A 15848-nucleotide genomic window follows, 5' to 3' on the forward strand; every position below is an offset into this window, starting at 1 on the left:
AGTCGAGGTTGGTCCAAGGAAAACATAAAGCTGAAAGGCTAGATGCAGTGAAGAAACCATGTGGGAATGAGACATCCCAAGAATTGGCATTCATTAGAGCAAGACTTGAAAAATTAGAAGCTCTAGGCAAAGAGGGGAATGTTAGTGGAGAGTGGAGTCCACTTTATTATAATGGTATAAGTGTTAATGGTAATGGTATAAGTTTTAAATAAAATGATGTATAGGGGTAGTATGCTATTTGAATTTTTCAAAATAGAAAGTTCATACTTTTTAGAAACAGATGAAAAAGAAAATAATTACGCTTTGAGAATTTTTAGGAACGGACAAAAAAAGAAATAGTTACTCTTTGAGAACAGAGGGAGTAATAAATTTAAATGAATCCTCAAATTTGAATAATAGTAAAAAAAATCCATAACATAGTAATTATATTTAAATATTGCAATGGGATTCAAAAAGTTTTTTCCATTATTAGTCTCTCTCCAATTCACACTGCAGTAATTTCTCCCCCGTTCACAAAAAAATAGACTGGTTTTAATATTTTGGGATGTCCACTAAAATTAGACTAAGTCTAAAAGTGGAAACTTTTCAACCAATACTAACCATACACATCATTCTAAATGTGGACTTCACAACATTCCACTGCCTTTTCACTCCCACCCTCTTACTTTACCAATTATATATTAAAACCCGTGTCATTCACAATCTTGTCTATTTTTCATGGACGGAGGGAGTTTTTCGCTTCCCAATTTTACATAGAAGTATTATTCGAGCAGTTTTGCACCAATTTTACTTCTTATGCATTTAAATGTTTATAAAACATCTTATAAATGCACAAGCAAACATAATGTAATAATATACTGATTCTATTCGTGCGAAACTGCTCGAATAATACTGAATCAGAATAGAATTAAGATTTGTATAAATCTTGGTTGATAGGATTTTATTTTTATCTTATGGATTGTGATGGAACTATTTCTATCTAGTAATATCCTAGTAAGATTTAAATGATGATAATCCTTGATCAACATTATCTTGAATTGCATGATTTGATTTTATCGAAATAAAATCTAGAATAATCCTAAATGGGTTTAGATAGTTAACTCTATCTTGATAAATCCTTAATAAATTTGGATAAAATTTATCCAAGATAAAACTTAATTATTTAATTGATTCTCCCTCGACTAGATTAAATAATTATCGATAATTATCCTGTGTATTTAAATGCCATGTATTCAATGGATTTATCTATTTATTTGGTATTTATCTATTTTAAGTGGATTATCTGCTTTATTTACTTATGTGATAATTATGCAAAAACCATATAAAATATCTAAGTGATGATTACAACAAGTGCGTTGTATACGGTCTCCATCGGTTGGTTTGCAAATTTTATGAAGCTAGTTTCTAATATTATCGCCACCCATTATGTGGGGACAATAATCCTACGAAATAGCAAGTTCATATGAGCAGACTTCTCAAATATAAATAGTGTGAACTAGAAAGTAGTTTCTAATATTATCGCCACCCATTATGTGGGGACAATAATCCTAAGAAATTACAGTTTTCAGAAGTTCAAATAGAATTTATGAGATAGCTTGATTTTGTTATCAACACATGAGCATTGTTATGAGAGTGTGTTGTAGAAACAAAATTCTGTAATGCGAAATCTGATGGTCGTGCTTAGGCAACATTTGGCGGCCATGCCATTATATGGTCTCTGGACTATTCGTCGGTGTTGTGGCCAGTAAAAATGTTAAAGTTGTGAATAAGTATTGACCTCTTATGGAGGGTACTTGTTTTCGATTTTACAGTTGCAAAATACATAATTGTTTTGTGGTTATTTGTGATTATGTATTGAGCATAAGTATGTGATAATAAGTTTATTTGTCAAATCTTGATGATGTCATTTAATATTTTGTCTGCGATCCTTAAAGAAACTCGAATCCCAAAATAATATAGACTGAAAACATAAATGGATAAGATTTTCATCGCTAAAACTTGGAGTTTATACTCAATAATTCATGTCCTCCATTTCCTTGACATAATTCCATAAAGAAAGTTCGAGAATGCATTATGCATGTTCTTGATAAGCTCTTTGAGGAATAATGTCAAGCTATTTTCTTATAAGTAGCACGACAAGTCTTGGTAAGCGACGATGAAAGATGGATATAAATAGAATATGTCAAGATGATTCGATTGGAATATCCTCGAGGGACATAATGTTTTGAGGAATCTTTTGATCACTCAAATAGTTTTCTAACTCAAGTAATCGCCTAAAGTAATAAGAAATGACTATATGAAGGTTTAACTGAAAAGTCGAAAACCTCCAGAATATAGTCGTTATATTACTGTTAGAGGAACATGATTGATGAAGAATTCATAGAGGCTGCATTTTTTCTAATTCCTAGTTCATTTGAAGAAAAGACTATATATGGAAATGTGAGAGCCTGAATTGTCATTAAAGTTTGTCTAAAGCGAGTGAGGATGCTTTGTAAGTTGGATTGACCTCTTTTAAAGATGGACAATGACTTACATGAAAATGCAACCTCTAAGAAAGAGATCTTGATCCAGTTAGGCATTTGTTGCAGTGGGAGCTATTTTGCTCAATTATTGTTTTATGATTGATGTTTATGGCATCATAGTATTGAAACAATATAAATGCAACAAGATTGAGTATTAAACAGCACATCAACTTCTTAAACAATGAATGATAAAGTACTTATGGCTCTTAATCTTAAGGCCAAGAAAATACGTAGCTATTGTTCAAACTGATCTAGACTATCATGATTTTAACAATTTGTTTGTTAAATAGCTTGAAAGTCGAGAATGTCTGTTTCATGCACTATGAGTTAGAATCATTTGATTCAGAATACTTATAGAAGTGCAACATAGAAAGACTAGCGAGTCTTAATGGTTTACACCATAAGAAGACGAGCAAAGTGTTATGATCAGTAGTGGGAGTCTAATCTCCATTAACGAATCCAAGCATTCTTCTAAAGAATGGGATGGTTATGTAAGAAGGAATCGAACTCTTTCTAAGACAAGTTTGATTAAGTGATGAGTTTTAGTCATTAAAATCTTATCATTGATGGGATAAGCGTTAGATACAACGAGATACACCTTAAAGAAACTACCAACATCATTACCTTCTACAAAAACACGAGTTATGGGTTATGGACTAGAGCGACTCTAGTCTAGCACATCTCAAGGTGTAATGTTTTTCCAACACATATTGGAAAGGTATCCAAGTAATTGGAGTTGAGTACTGAGGTATGATTTAAGGTTGTACCAAATGATGTAAGGTTATAAGTTCTGTAATCTTCAAAGATAGAATTCTTGTATGAAGATCAAGAGAGGAACTACAAGCCTAACAGCGTGATAACTCTCAAGATAAAGAGAGAGATATCGGATTTTCCACATTACCAAGGTTTCATACCATTAGAAACTTTTGCACTAATAAAATCAACTTAAGAACCTAAGATTGTAAGAACCATGTCGTAGTGGGATGATACGCTCGGATTTTGCACTGTTTTAAGGCCATTATTTGGTCCGTTTTTGATGTCAAAGTTACTTTACACGTCCGTTATTTGCATATTTTATCTATTTTGGTATTTTGACGTGTTTTGTGAGAAATGTGCATAACTGAGCCGAAAAAGGGAGCCAAAACGCCAAGTTTGGGAATCTGGAGTTAGACGGCAACCGGCGACCGCCGCGGATGTGTGCGGCGACCGTCGGCGCCCGACGGGAAGATCAATGCAGCGGTCCGCCTCGGAAAAATGTGCTTGGAAGAGAAGTCTCGTCCGGCGACCGCCGGATGATGTGCGGCGGTCCGCTGCCGAGGGAAAAGACTCTCTGGACTACAACGCGGCGCCCGCCGGAGAAAGGCGGCGAATCCGAGAAGCCCTAGATTTGCGCCCAGTTTTACCATATTTTGGAGATTTTTTCCTTCTACAACAAGGCATGGCTTTTCCCTATAAATAAGACCTCAAGCTTCACCAAAAGGAGAGAACTTCTACTTGCAAAATACTTCATAGAGATCTAGGCTTAGAGTACTTCATTGGTGCAAGGAGTTGGAGCAGGATTTCAAGAACATCAAGAACGAAAAGGATTCAACCTACGTGTTTTATTTCCTTTAGTTTTATGTTCGAATTGTCTTCCCTTCAATCTATGTTTTTATCTTATTCAATTATGTGTAACTAAACTCATAGGATTCTAGGGATGTGTTAGTAACGACTTTGGCAAGCATCTAAATCAGAGTATGTGTGTTTTATCAAAATTGTCAAATATTTGGAATTTGACATATGTCTTTACAATGCTGCAAACACAAGGAAGTTGAAAGTGCATTACATATGGTATTATTGGTACTCTACGATGATGAAATCTACAAAAATAGCAAACAACTAGATTGACATCTGGAGTAGGAAACTGGTTAATTGCCCAGTTTTAGATAAAGGATTTATGAGAAACTAATTACATTCTTAGCATCTAAGTCCTTTTAAGATTGCTAGAAAGAATGTAGAGATTCTCTTAGAAATCCTATATCTATATATTGTTTGGAACATTTTAGCATTAGAAATTCCATGAAAAGGTTTATAACTTTTAAGATGGAATTGTCTTGTCTCTAGTCAAGTGTCGTTTGACGCTAAGTGAGATCAAGAATTATGAGACTGGTTTCAGAGATAGTTGTCTCATGTATGCTATAATGTGTACTAAGTTTCATATTAATTGTGCTTATGCATGAAAAGCATATATCATACTGACCATGACAAATGACTTTGATTGAGGTAAAGAGTATACCATAGTGCTTGAGAAAAACTAATTGCTATATTCTAGTTTACAAGTCATTCATGTAATATCCTTGGGGTTACACTGACTTAGTTTTATGACTAATCAGTGATCGAGTAAGTCATCTTCTGAATATGTGTTTACCTTAGAAATATCTTCCTAACAACTTTAATCGTAAGTTTGAGTATGCCTATGAGTATTATTTTTTATTACTCTAGTGAAGGCTAACTCAAGGGACACACGAGTTTATTAAGCTAAACAATCACATAGAGAGATGAAATTAATTAAAGATCAAGTACGCAGCAAAGACATTATGGTGAAAAAGATATAATCAGAGAACAACCAAGCAGATTTTTCTTTCACTTAGTGAAATGAATGGTAGTTCGATATATCTAGTACCAAGACCTGCTTTGAGTATAAGTGGGAGAGTTTTTGGCAATGGGTATACTCGAAAGCATGTTTTGAGTATAAGTGGGAGAGTTTTTGGCAATGGGTATACTCGAAAGCATGTTTTGAGTATACTCCAAAACCTTCCATTGATCCATGTCCGGGCCCAAAAGGAACTTAATATAAATAGGAGAATAAAGGAGACAATAATTATTCATTAGTTCATTATTGAAAATTACGCCAAATCATTTTTCTGAGTGAGATGAATTTTTCTTTAATTTTCTCCTCCGTGAGAATTTTAGCTCCTCCTCCGTGAGGAATTTTCTGTCTTCTTTATTCGAGCCCTAGTATTTTGATAAGATCAGCCCACACTGATATCGAGATACAGTTCGGGAACCAGTCAGAAGATCCGTGGAGAAGGCGCGAGCAATCGTCGATTCTTTGTAGAATCAAATCGGTAACTCTAAACCGTAGTATTCATGTTTAGGATTTATAATCTTTGAGCATGAATTATTTCTGTTCTAGCATGCAATTATCTGTTTAACATGTGAATTGATTAATCGCATAATCGGTCAAATAGATCCTTATCTGATGTATTTGTTTTGTACAAGTCTTCCGCTGTGCAAGGGGCACCAAACCCCATCAGTAGTTGATGGAGATTAAATCCTAGCCGTATGATTAATTGTTAGTTGTTTAGTTAGTTTGATGATTTGTCAGCTTAACAGAGGGATTAGGGCATTTGAGCTAGTATTGTAATTTTCCCCAATTTCATTCAATAAAAGTGTTTCCTTTCGGTGGAAGATTCCCCCAATTCTGATTATCTCAACCTTCATTCTTCGTCATCTCAAATTTGATTCTATCAAGTGGCGTTGTCTGTGGGAACGGGAGGAGGTGGCGTTGTGTGTAGAATCGATGAGCTCTGAATTGATTCCGTTGGCTTCAAGATTCGAAGTGGAAATATTCACAGGAAAAAACAATTTCTATCTTTGGAAAATGAAGATCCGAGCGTTGGTGATTCAACATGGATTAGCAGAGGGCATTGGATAAAGATGACCCATAGGTGGTGTGATACGCTCGGATTTTGCACTGTTTTAAGGCCTTTATTTGGTCCCTTTTGAGTGTCAAAGTTGCACTACACGTCCATTAATTGCATATTTTATCTATTTTGGTATTTTTACGTGTTTTGTGAGAAACATGCATATTTGAGCCTAAAAAGATAGCTAAATGTCGAAGTTGAAAATCAAAAGCTTTCGAGACGTTTAGCGGTCCGCTGCAACCCAGCCAGCGACCGCTGAGCCAATAGCGATCCGCTCCGGGAAAGTTGTGCTGAAAAGAAGAACTCGCCCAACGACCGCTCCAAGTGATCCAGAAGCTACGGGATGATGGCCAGCGACCGCTGAAAACAAGTGCAGGGACCGTTGTTCAATAGACAGAGCTGATACACTCGGATTTGGCACTATTTTAAGGCCATTATTTGGTCCATTTTTAATGTCAAAATCACTCTTCGTGTCTAATAATTGCATATTTTATACATTTTTGTATTTTGATGTGTTTTGTGAGAAATGTGTATATTTGAGACGAAAAAGGGAGTCAAAACGCAAAGTCTAGAAATCTGGAGTTCAGATGGCGACTGCCGGCGCCCGGCGGTCAGAGATCTGTAGGCGGAAATTTACGCTTGGAAACGAGTCTCGCTCGACGACCGCCGGAGGTCATGCGGCGGCCCGCCGCCGAAGGTACCGAGACTCTGGACTGCAATGCGGCGACCGCCGGTTAAGGTGCTGCGGCTCGCTGGAGAAAGGCGGCAAATCCGAGAGCCCTAGATTATGCACCAAGATTTACCATATTTTGAAGATTCTTTCCTTCTAAAATGAAGAATGATTTTTCTCTATAAATAGGACCTCAAGCTTCATCAAATTAGAGCTTTTCTTTGCAAAAATAATTCCCAGAGATTAAAAGCTAGAGTACGTCATTGTGCAAGGAGTTGAAGAAGGATTTCAAGAACATCAAGAGCGACAAGGATTCAACCTACGGGTTTTTATTTGGTTTAGTTTTCTGTTCAAATTGTTTTCCCTTTAATCTATGTGTTTAGCTTATTCCATTATGTGTAACTAAACTCATTGGATTCTAGGGATGTGTTTCCCTTTTATCTCCGTGATTTATTTGCAATCAGTTGTTATTTGCTTTCTATTGCTTTCAGTTTTTAAAAGTTTTCAAATTCTTTTGGTTCTTCAGATAGTAATTGAGGTTTAGTAGAGGAGAGACACTTTGTGTTTATTTTCCCCGTGTTCGATATCCGATAGTGACCTTTAGCTATACTATATATACTCTATATACTTGCAGGTTTATTCAGTGTTTAAAAATAGTGCATCAAGTTTTTAATTTTACTACTTTGGATCTTAATTTTTTTTTTAATTTTTAGTTTTATTTTGTTTTCGTTTTTGATTTTTGCAGGTTTTGTATGCGAACGCGTTCTGGGAAAGACAACCTAGAACTGCTCGATCTAGAACTTGAAAAAACTCGTAGGAAAATAAGAAATGAAAAAGGATCAGGTTCAGTGGGTGACAAAACAGACCTCGAGAAGCTGCAGGAGATGGTGCAGATGTTGATGGCTGAGAGAGATGAGGAGAGGCCAGCCCGCGAGGCATTGGAGAAGAAAAACAAGGAATTAGTACCTGTGATGAACATGTTCAATCACGGGAATATGATTACTTTTCCCGAAAGTCCTCGTGTTGACACTAACAATTTTGAGTTGCGCATGACCCTTATCTAAAGGGTCGAGCAAACTCCTTTTGCAGGAAGGGCCGCAGAGGATGCCAACCGCCATGTCTCCAAATTTGTGGAAATTTCAAACACTCTGAACTTGAATGGTGTCAACGACGATGCCATAAGGGTAAGACTCTTTCCCTTTTCATTAATTAATTCTGCTAAAGAGTGGTTCCAGTGCATGCCCACAGAAAAGGTCTCCACATGGAAAGACATCGTAGCAGCCTTCCTCGATAAGTAATATCCGCCGAGCACTATCTTAAAACTTAAAAGCGACATCTTCCAGTTCATCGAAGGCCATGACGAGCCCCTCTGCGAGGCGTTTGCTCGTTTCAAAGCTCTTCTCCGAAAGTGCCCCAACCACGGTTTCACCATGGATCATCAGGTAGGAATCCTTTACAATGGATTTAATGAGAAAATTTGTGCTATGTTGGATCCAGAGGAAAATGGAGGCTTTTTAAGAAAGACAAGAGAGGATGCCAAGGCAGTAATCGAGGAATTCGCCACCAACAGTAGAGGGTGTTCGAAAGAAAGGCACACCACAAGGAGAGTAGTTGCTATAGAAGAGGCGGAGGAGAGTTATTTTTCTAAGGAATTGGCCGAGCTCAGAGTTAGGGTAGACTAAATGGACACATCGAGGAAGGAGGATCCGATTCCACCAACCTCCATCATTGCAGGCACTAAACCCGAAACTCCTGCCCCGATTGTGGAAGAGATCAACTACATGCAAGGAGATGGTTCCAACAGAAACTACAACAATAATTATCGCCCTAATCAGGGGACGGATTTAATGTTAGCAAGGGATGAGTAGTTGAGCCCGTCAAGAAGGAAGATAAGTATGACCAAGGAATAATGAAGATCTTGGAACTGATTCCGCATGATAGAAAAGTCAATAATACCAAGATCGGAGTTATGGAAGCTAGGATTAACAACCTCGAGCAAGGGATAAAGACGATCTCGACTGCCATATCAAATATCAATGCTCAAATGGAGCAAGTCCAAAAGAAGCTTGATGAACACAAGGCAAAGGCAGCAACACGAGTGGACGATATAAACAAGAAGTGGGTGGCAAAGCAAAAATCTGGGGACTGCCCAGCCGCTGGCGAACCGCCGCAACCACCGAAGCGGGCCGCCGCTGACCCACCGATTATAGTCTGTCCAACTGCCGGCCAACCACCGCAGCGGGCTGCCGCATACCCCGTGGCGGGCCGCCACTGATGTGGTAGAATTATCCACTAACAAGGAGCTCGTGCGGCACAACGGGATTGTACTCCCTTTTCAGCCGTAGATGAAGTTTAAGCTTGAAGAGCAGTTCAAAAAATTCTTAAACATGTTCTGTAAGGTCCATACTAATATCCCTCTAGTTGAATCGTTGCAGGAAATTCCTAAATTTGCAAAGCTACTAAGGGAGGCGGTGATGAGGAAGAAAAAGCTGACTAAGCCGACCTTAAGCTACCCCATCATTGCAGCAAGATCATCCAAAAGGAAAGGGCAGTGAAGCACAGAGATCCGGGCCAGTTCATCATTAGATGTCGAATTGGAGAAGGGAAAGTTGACAAGGCCCTATGCGACCTAGGGTCATCCATCAATCTTATGCCACTGAAGTACTATGAAAAGCTCAACATTGGGCCACTCAAGACTTCAGACGTGACTCTAAGGTTGGCCGATAACTCGGCCATCAAAACTGTAGGTATGATTGAGGATGTTTTGGTGAAGGTTAACGATTTCATCTTTCCTCCCGATTTTATTGTACTTGATATGAAAGTAGACAAAAATGTTCCTCTAATCTTAGGTAGAGATTTTCTAGCCACTTGCAAAGCTTTGATTGATGTAGGTCGTGGTGAGATCACAATTAGTGACAATTAGTCGCTCTACCTATAAGATCGAGAGCGAGATGCTTAAGTTTGAGGAGACAAAACAGGCAGAGATGAAACGGCAATGCAGGGGGATCATGGTGACCGACTTGACAAAGCCTCATGATCCATTCGAAGTGGAGGATCCTTCTACCTCCACTATCTATATTGTCAACAAGGTAAGTCGTTGTGCGCTCTCCTCCTCTCTAGAAACCCTAGAGGCGGAAGCTTATCCCTCTCCAAACCAGTGAGGGAGGCGGCGGGTTTATTCTCTAGCTCACACCATCGCCCCCCAAGCCACAACCGCCATCGGAAAGCAGCGCACCACTCCCGCCCCCTCAAGGGCGGAGTTCTATCTTCTCTCCAACTGTCGGTAATCCCTTCCCATCTCCTCTCAATGTCACCGGTGTGCTTTTGCGAGATCCGGCTGACGAGTTGGACTATTTCCGCCCCTCATATCCCGGGGTTCTCGTCATCCACTCGCCGCGCTACTCAGTATCATCACACCATAAGTGGGTGATGGGGTTTGGTGCCCCTTGCACAGCGGAAGACTTGTACAAAACAAATAAATCAGACACTGATCTATTTGACCAACTATGCGATTAATCAATTCACATGTTTAACAGATAATTTGCATTCTAGAACACAAATAATTCATGCTTAAAGAAAGTAAATCCTAAAACATGAATTCTGCGGTTTAGGGTTACCGATTTGACTCTCCCAAGAATCATCGAGTGCTCGCGCCTTCTCCACGTGATGATCTTCAATACTAGACCACGGATCTTCTCTCTGGTTCTCGAACTGTATCTCGGTATCAGGGTGGGCTGATCTTATCAAAATACTAGGACTCGAATAAAGAAAGCAGAAAATTCCTCACGGAGGAGAGCTGAAGAATTTTCGAGCTCCTCTTAAAACAAAGGGGGACGAAAATTTCAATGAAAAAATTAATTATTCTGTCTCCTTTATTCTCTTATTTATATTAAGTTCCTTATGGACCCAGACAGGATCTATGGAAGGTTTTGGATATGGGCTCCCCCAATTAGCTTTTTACTAATTAAATTGAACCCACAATTTAATACAAGCTTATATTGGAATATTACAAGCAGCCACTACAGAAGTAATATTGAACTCTCCCCATCCAAATCCGAAATTACAAGTAATCCGGGTTTCCACTTTGTTTATTATTTATTTCCCGCGCTTAAGATATAAATGTCCATTAATTAATTAATATCTGCTATGGAATTAATTAATTAACATCTTATTAATTCCAAGGGTGGACTTAGCAAGAAACATTTACTCCCTCCGTCCCGGAGTATTAGACTCACTTCTTTTGGGCACATGTTTTAAGGAATTGATATTTAAATAGTTAAAGTGGAGAGAGTAAAGTGTGAGAGAGGGAAAAAGTAGAGGAGAGAAGAGAGAAAAATGTAAGTGGAGAATAAAATAAGATAGTTGTTTTTTGCTAAAAAAGGAAATGAGTCTAATATATTGGGACATCCCAAAAAGGAAAGTTGGTCTAATACCCTGGGACAGAGGGAGTATTTATTATTCATAGAGTAATAAAACTCCAACTGGCCAGTTTTCCGAATAATAAAACCTTGTACGAGCTCCTCTTGAGGAAATTATCAAACGAGACTCACCTTGCACACGTTTCAACATAATAGCAATCCTAGCACCGCTAGATATTAATCACCACTACCCAATATATTAGGATTATTGGGTTGCGAAAAACTCGCACCATTTGATAAGTCAAAGCAATGCATAATTGATAAGGCTAATTTCATGCATTGGTTATGGGATAAATTCTGTGATTTCCTAAGTCAAAGTAGTGCATAATCAATACCGTATGCTCAATACTAACATATGTAGATTAAGAAAAAATATTTTATCAAGACCTAGTCTTTCAGTAGATAGCATAAAGACACGTCTTGCTGTTAGATCCGTTCAGTGCTATACCACACCAATGTCATCTCATTTCAGTAAGGCTTAGAAATATGCGGACTGACATTGCAACCTTTCACGATAGGTAGCCAAAGCCTATCTAGGTTGTGAAATTCTTCTTTTTCTTTTGCAAAGCATTGCATAGATCTGACCGTGTTACCTTAAAGTGGACGACGCCCACAACCGGTCTACTAAGCAAAAGACTTAGACTTTGTTTGCTTCTTATACATTTAAATGTTTATAAATCATCTTATAAATGCACAAGCAAACACAATGTAATAATAATAGTGATTCTATTCGTGCGGAACTGCTCGAATAATACTGAATCGGGTTAAAAGTGGATTGTAGAGTTTTACGTATACAAGCAAGATTCTATTCGCGCGAAACTGCTCGAAATATGCTTTTCAGTATACCAAACCTAACAGTGGGGCCGTCGCTGCCTTGCCGACCACCGGAGGATTTCGGATCCAGGGCCTACCAACGCTGAATGGGAGATGTCTAATCTCTCCCCGTGCTTAGACTGCAAGTCCTCTCGGTCTTATCTTCTCCAAAGGCCATCGGCAAATACGTAGTGGCTGCACACAGTGGGCGGTGTGTACATCGACATCTGGAAGTCAACCGAGGGCCGGGGAGTTGGACTAGACGGCAACTCGTCTCTACACACTAAACATCGGACCAACGCTGCCCTGCCGCCGCCTCATGGAGATGTTACCACCCTATGATATTTGGGAGATGTTATGTAGCTTCAGCACTGAACTGAATCTAGTTTCTTTTTTTGGAATTCGTGGCTCCGGTTGTTAAGCTCTCCCGTTCCGTTGTACTTCATTATGTCCCATTACTAATATTAATATTTTCATTTTGTGTTTAAAAAAAAAAAACAAGGTAAGTCGTTCTCCCAAAAAGAACGAACCTAACTCTTCTAATTCTGGTTCGCAGAAAAAGAAACAAAAGAAGAAGAAAGCGCCCAAGGAAGCCCTCGAGATCTATGTGACTAAAACCAACAAGGGAAAGTACAAGTGGTGGAAGAAGCTAGGAACCAAGTTGATCCAAATGGGGGTTTTCAGCACTAGGATCGCTGATCCGCCCAACTAGTGGGCCACTTCAAGTCGAGCCAACGACTCAAAACAAAAGCGCTTGTTGGGAGGCAACCCAATTTTTATTTTGATCTTTCTTGTTATTTTAGTTTTCTATTTAATTTTAATTTTAATATATATATATATATATAGGGGAACACTAGGGCGCATCCTTAATTAGAGTGCGAACGTACATCCAACCACGTGCTGCCATGTGGCACGGAAAATGCATTATTGTATATATAAAAATGTAATACATATTTGTGAAGTTGTTCATGCATTTCCGCAGATTGCATTTTAGTTATAGGAAAATTGCATTTTTTATTGTTAAGTTTTGCATTTTCACATATAAATGCAATCCGTAAAGATATAAAATGCAAATTAAATAGTCAATATCGAAAATGCAAAACTCAACAATAAAAAACGCAATCTGTATATAACAATAATGCAATCTGTCGAAATTAAATTATAGCTTTCACAAATGCATATTGCATTTTTCTGTATATAATATTGCATTTTTCGTGCCACGTGGCAGCACATGATTGGATGTACGTTAGCACTTTAAAAAATTAGTTAGCATATTAGTACATCCCTATATATATATATATATATATATATATATATATATATATATAGGGTTGTGATCAATTGAGATTATTTAGGCTAATTGAGAAATGAGATGCAATATCAGCCACTCATTTTAATTAAATGAGTGGTCTAGATTTTGCCACACAATAAATATTATTAGATTAATTTATTATGAAAGGGTAGAATGGTAAATTCAGTAAAAAACAAACGAAAACAAACCCAATTGAAGCAGTCTGCCGTGATTTCTCACCTCTCTACATTCTCTCTCTTAATCCCCTTCCTTCTCGCCGGAGACGCTAGAGGCGGAGATCTCGCGGTGGATCAACGTCGTCAGATCCTGCTCAGATCTAATCTTCCCCGGTGAAAAACGCCTCAGCGAGTCCGTCTTTGCTCACTAGCCGTCGATTTGCCAGAGCTCCCTCAGCAACATCATCCGCGGCGTCGTGATCCAACTCCTCGATTTCGCCGACACGACGGCCATGGCTAAGAGATCCACCGAGAAGCTCTTCAAATACCTCGATATGTACGAGGCGCTCCAATTCCTCATCCCTACCATCTCTGGCGACTCCTGCTGGGGAGATCTCGTCGACGAAGTCTCCGACGCAATCGACCGCATCGGAGAATCCGCCATCAGCAATTTTTGAGATTGAATTTTTGAGAACATTATTTCCAAGGTAGGTTTTCTTCAATCAAACGGATCTCTGTGTGTCGAATTTTTTTTGTTTGCGAGGTTATGGCTTGATTAATAGTGTATGCTAGAGCTGAGTTATACGAATATTAGAGTGGGAGGGTGAAATTGGGGAAATGAAGAACATCACTCAGTTAGGTTAGGGATTTCAAGTTCTCTTTAGTCAATTGAGTGATTTTTCTTTACTACTGCTTGCATCACAGAATCACAATAGCTGTTGTTTAGATCTAACTTCCTTTTATCTGAACAATTAAGTATACTGCTAGTTGAGTATGTTTCAATCTTTGATCTGAATATATGAATGCAGCTTTTAATTCGATTGTGTTGCTGGAATTTTTGAGTTGTGTAGATAAGGTGTTTGTGATATTGCCTAAAATATTATTGTTGACATAAATTATATAAGTTGTTGACATTAAGATGTTTATTTTTTACATGAGTTATATAGCTCGTTGACATAATAACGTTTGTTGTTGACATGAATTATATAGGTCGTTGGCATAAATTTTATGAAAAATGTTGTTGACATAAATTATAAGTAAAACATTATTGTTGATATGAATTATATGTAAAACGTTGTTGTTGACATAAATAATATAGGTCATTGACATGAAAATATTTGTTATTGACATTAATTATTTGTAAAATGTTGTTGTTGACATAAATAACATTTGTTGTTGACATCGTAGTTGACATGAATAATGTTTGTTGTTGACATCGTAGTTGATATGTGAATTGTAAGTGTTATTTTTTAGTTGTTGACATTTTAATACGAGTTGTTTACATTCGATATTCTCGGTATTGATATGTGAATTATAAGTGTTATTTGTTAGTTGTTGACATTTTAATACGAGTTGTTGATATTCGATATTCTTGCTATTGATATGTGAATTATAAGTGTTATTTTGTTAGTTGTTGACATTTTAATACGAGTTGTTGACATTCGATATTCTCGGTATTGATATGTGAATACTAAGTGTTATTTATTAGTTGTTGACATTTTAATACGAGTTGTTGACATTCGACATTCTCGGTATTGATATGTAAATAGTAAGTGTTATTTGTTAGTTGTTGACATTTTAATACGAGTTGTTGACATTCGATATTCTCGGTATTGATATGTGAATTGTAAGTGTTATTTTTTAGTTGTTGACATTTTAATACGTGTTGTTGACATTCGATATTCTCGGTATTGATATGTGAATTATAAGTGTTATTTTATTGAATGTTGAAGATTTGAAGATTTGAATGTTGAAGATTTGAAGATTTGAATGTTCAAGAATTGAAGATTTGAAGATTTGAATGTTGAAGATTTGAAGATTTGAATGTTGAAGAGATTTGAAGATTCGAAGATTTGAACATTTGAATGTTGAAGATTTGAAGATTTGAAGATATGAATGTTGAAGATTTGAAGATTTGAATGTTGAAGATTTGAAGATATGAATGTTGTAGATTTGAAGATTTGAAGATTTGAATGTTGAAGCTAGAGTTTTAGAAAGGATTTCAGAAAATGATTTCAAACACAAGTTAATGAAAAGACAATTATACCCCCTTATTGACATAATGTGGTATTTGTTGACATTTTGTTAATCTTGTGGATTAGTGGCCCATATTGCATCTCATTTCTCAATTTAGCTAAATAATCTCAACCTAACAAGACCATATATATATATATATATATATATATATATATATATATATATATATATATATATATATATATATATATATATATATATATATATATATATATATATATATATATATATATAT

The sequence above is a fragment of the Salvia hispanica genome, chromosome 1 (assembly GCF_029641045.1).
Source record: "Salvia hispanica isolate PSC_SH4W2 chromosome 1, Shi_PSC_v1, whole genome shotgun sequence".
NCBI lineage: Eukaryota > Viridiplantae > Streptophyta > Magnoliopsida > Lamiales > Lamiaceae > Salvia > Salvia hispanica.